A 5,095-nucleotide genomic window follows, 5' to 3' on the forward strand; every position below is an offset into this window, starting at 1 on the left:
GCTTAGCAGTCCAACACCATGGCCACTAAGCAACCACGGTGGGTTTCTCGTAGAAGTAATGGCCGCGTCATCGAGTAATTTAAAACAAGGGCTATACTTGTGCTATTTGCCACAGGCATTTTTTTTATTGGTGCAAAAAAGCTTCCTGTATATGAATGGTTCATTTCATGTATCACCATTGTCATCTGGAATAGCGTGCTGTGCGTGTTACCAGTCTGCATAACACCTGCATAACATGGCGTGACTTGCTCGAAGAACTTCCCCGTCGAGTCCTGTCGTTGTGGTTCATCCATTTAATTTGCTTCTCTCTCTGCTCTTTTTTTTTGTGAGTTACATTTTGCGGTCCAGGTTGGCCAGCCAACGGAAATGGTGACCCCAGATTTGTGTTACAAGCGGCCGCAAGATTCCGATCTCCTTTCGGAAAACTCTAACGCCTTCCTTTCAATAACATAAATACCTACCAACTTGCGCAGCTTTCGGTCGCTCTATGAGTTTATGAAAAATGCTCACTCGAGTGGCTATATTATCCCGCACAATGGATTGATAACAATGACGTAACAAGGTTGTGCAGATACACTTGTACAAGTTACAGTTCATTCAAAAATGCAATTGATTACACTAACCAATTACTGCCATGCGAAAATAATTGCGTAATTACTTAAATGTAAATTATTACATATACGTCACTTTCCTCCCAACCTTTCTTAACATTGCAGGAACATCGTACACAGAATGAGCTGGGCCGGTATTTTGTGGCGATGCCTTATGCCTTATTCTAACTAGTCTTATCATCCACCGCTCACGGCCGGCTGATCCCCTTGATAACGTGAACGGACCGTAACTCTGACCACTGAGCAAGCGCGAAAAGCGCGAAAAGGCACTAGCATCGGAGAGGCATCGCTGCAAAATACCGGCCTTAATTCTTCTGGCTTTCTTATTGCATCCTCCGCAGCCCTTGACATGTTGTTTATCTCCCCTGACAATTGATTTTCAAAATTTTCTTCAATAATCTTCTCTAGTTTTCTTGTGAAGACATCTGCAGCGACACTGAAAACTCGTTCACTGTGCGCGCTGAAAAGAAGGGGTGTGTTGTAACGTACGAAGACCTTGCGCGCAACACCGTGGTTACTCAATGGCACGATGCTGGCGTCTGGGTCCCGTATATGTGAAGCGCAGCGTTTCGTAGTTGCTGGGGCTCGGAGATGGCGCTGAAAAACTCGTCTGCAGAGGATTTCCCGGCATCGACGTCCCCAGTGCTATTGAGCCATAGCAGAGCCGGTTCAATTCGTTGGCGAACATCTGATGGATCGTTAAGATGAGGTAACAAATACTGAGCGCCCAAGTTTCCCTGTCTCAAGATGCCCATCGGCGAGGCTGCAGCTTGGCGCCACCGAGGGCTTGCGGCTGTAGCTACCGCCAAATTCAAGCGCTCAAAGCGGCATAGTCTGTCACACTTTGCATCGTAAGAAAAGTAACTGGTCTTATGTAATTAGGTTACTTAAAAATGAAAGTAAAAGTATCACCGTGAGCATTACCGAGTAGAAAAAGTAATCGATCAGTTTCAAAGCCACTAGAAAATGCATTTGACTTCAAGTAAATAATTACATGTACTCCGCTGGAGAATGCGAGAAAATGGCTGCTATTTAACGGTGCTGGAAAGAGAAAAAAAAGTGAATGTGTTGAAAGAAAGCTGGATGTTGCATTTTTCTCGACCAAGTCCTGTTTCGGTGGTGCATAGTTGATCTTTGCTTCCTTAAGCTTGAAGTACATTCTGGGGGATTCAACTTGTCCTATTAAATTTGCACGTCAGCGCCTAATTAGTTGAGATGAAGCGCCGTGCAGACAAATTTTAAGTGCTGCCAGTGAATTCCTTATTTGGCGGACGGATCCTTAGAATGGAAGATTAATTACTACGTCATTCAAAGCAGCGTGTTTGTATCCTTATTTTTAACTTCCCAGAGATCCCACATTTCAGCTCGAAAAATAAATAGGCTCTTTTTCTCTTTTGTTCTTTTTTTGCTGACTCCGTATCAACAGACTTTATACAGAGAACCCATAATCACTTGTCCTTGACAGTAATTAGAGTGCTAGGAGTAGAATGTGAAATATAAACTGCAATAAGAAAACTCGGGAAAAGAACCATGGGCCGAAACATACACAAAAATTTATCCGAGTTAAGAATTTTAAATGTGTTACGACATTAGTAATAAGAAAATAGTAAATTAGGCGCTCTTGCAAAAAGCAGGCACTTTTTTAAGAGCAAGTCGCTCATTATTCACAGAGACCAATGATCGGAGAGGCGCGCAGATCTAGCAGTAACGGAAACATGGTGGTTTCAATGGCAATGCGAACAAGAGAGGAGAAGCGTTATTTTATTCGATCGAGCAGCAGGGAAGGAATTAAATCCTTCTAAATTCACCAAAGCATGAGAGAATATAGTGTGAGGGCGAATATGTGTTAATGTGACGCGTATCGTAATACTACTGAAATGTGGTGGTGACGTTGCTATTTTTTTAGAAAACGATTCTTTCCCGTCTTTATACTGCAGGAGTAGCAAGTAGCGAATTTATGTAGCTACATCCGAACCACCCATCATTCTCACTCTCCCTTCTCGACCGCCCTCCCCCTCCCTGCTAAGAATGCCTATAACATTCCCTGCTCACCTTTGCGCGCGCACACACACACACGCAAACGCACACGCACACACACACACGCACGCACGCGCGCACGCACGCACACACACACACACACACGCACGCACGCACGCACGCACGCACGCACACACACACACACACACACACACACACGATCGCACATACACGCATACGCACACAACGCACACACGATCGCACATACACGCATACGCACACACGCACACACGATCGCACATACACGCATACGCACACACACACGCACACACGATCGCACATACACGCATACGCACACACGCACACACGATCGCACATACACGCATACGCACACACGCACACACGCACACAAGCACACACGATCGCACATACACGCATACGCACACACATACACACACGCACACACACACACACGCACGAAATAAAAAATAAGATTTGTTAAAATTCTTCAAATGGTAAAATTCTTCAATAAAGTAAGCGATGTTAAGGCTTCCGTCTTTACAATAAAGATGTTCTTTTTTTTTCGTAATGGTGCAAGAGCTACTTGTGCTTCGATTGTGAAAGCGGCGTGAGTCTACCAAATTAGCTCTGCAGACAGAAGGATACCGCAGCATATAGCAAATATTCATAGCAACTTGCCCTCGTAGTTATTCAGGTACTTCTCTTTCGCACTATGCTTATTTGTTGTTGGTTAACGCGCTTATCTTTTCAAGCTAGTGCAGGTGAAAAACAGCAAGGACATTGACGCGGTTTTATTCTTGTTAGCTACGAAGCAGTAGTTGTTCGTGTTAGCCAATAGACGTATGATACATGCATTTAAAATGATTGGCAAACAATCTTCTGGATGAAGGAAAATAGTAAAAGAAAGTACACTCGTACTCATAAAATTCTTGCATTTGATAAGGAGATTTACTGACGGCAAGCGGCAGGCGAAAAGCCAGTTCAGTCACCAGAGAGCAACGGTCTCAACGCCAAGAGCTCGTGATCTGCGCTCGCGCCCTACATCTATGAGAGCGCCCCACTACTGCTTGCTCCCTGTTCTTCTTCTTCACTACAATAACCCCGGCGGCGAAGGGGAGCCATCCTGGCGACTCAAGGGGACGCAAGGATGAGAGGGTCGTGATGCGGCTTGAGGCGGCTGACGTGGACCGTGTCGCGACCGAGACGGCGCTTGTCCGAGGAGGGGTTGACCGGCTCAATGACATAAGTGACGGGAGACCTGCGCTCGATGACGCGGTATGGCCCGTGGTACTTGGCAGCAAACTTGGGGGTGAGGCCAGGAGAGTTGAAAGGTATGCGGAGCCAGACGAGGGATCCAACGGCAAAACTCAGCACATGCTCATCGGTGTCGCGGCGATCTTTCTGGAGGGCTTGGCTGTCGGACGTGAACGAGCGGGCCAGCTGACGACACTCCTCGGCATGCTGGGCGACGTCAGAAATTGCACTGAATTCGGAGGCGTCCGGGCGGTACGGTAAAATTGTGTCAAGCGTGGAGGATGGTTCACGGCCATATAAAAGAAAGAATGGTGAAAAGCCCGTCGTAGACTGCGTGGCGGTGTTATACGCATAAGTCACGAAGGGGAGAACGACGTCCCAATTGGAATGATCAGAGTCAATGTACATCGACAGCATGTCACCGAGCGTGCGGTTGAAACGTTCCGTGAGCCCATTCGTTTGAGGATGGTAGGCAGTTGATGTGCGATGAAGAATACGACAAGAGCGGAGCAGCTCTTGTATCACGTTGGACAAAAACACACGGCCTCTGTCACTCAGCAGTTCCCGTGGGGCTCCATGACGGAGTATGAAATGGCGCAATATGAAGGAAGCGACGTCACGAGCACCAGCCGCAGGGAGTGGAGCGGTTTCTGCGTATCGCGTCAGATGGTCCACCGCGACAATTATCCAGCGATTGCCAGCAACAGAGCATGGAAGCGGTCCATAAAGGTCGATTCCAATGCGTTCAAAAGGGCGGGCAGGACATGGTAAAGGCTGCAGCTGACCGGGTGTATGGTTAAACGTCTTTCGTTGTTGACATGCGGAACAAGACCGTATATATTTACGGACAAATGTGTACATCCCACGCCAGTAGTAGCATTGGCGGAGCCGTTGATACGTTTTCAGCCCGCCAGCATGGACATGTTGCGGATCAGCATGGAAGTATGCACACACATCGGCTCGCAAGTGCTTGGGTATGACCAGCAGCCATTTACGTCCGTCCTCCAGGTAGTTGCGGCGGTACAAAAGTGAATCGCGTATTGCGAAATGCTTGGCTTGTCGACGAAGGGCACGAGGTTGGCTAGCGGGTGAAGAGGCGCAGAGAAATTTCAAGAGGGACGCGATCCATGGGTCCTTGCGCTGTTCTGAAGGCATGTCGGTGATGGTGAGAGCGTCCAGGGAAAAGTCTACCGCTGAAGGAGGCCCTGCTTCGGATTTGACGGGTGAACGAG

The sequence above is a fragment of the Dermacentor silvarum genome, chromosome 8, assembly GCF_013339745.2.
Source record: "Dermacentor silvarum isolate Dsil-2018 chromosome 8, BIME_Dsil_1.4, whole genome shotgun sequence".
In the NCBI taxonomy this organism is placed as follows: Eukaryota; Metazoa; Arthropoda; class Arachnida; order Ixodida; family Ixodidae; genus Dermacentor; species Dermacentor silvarum.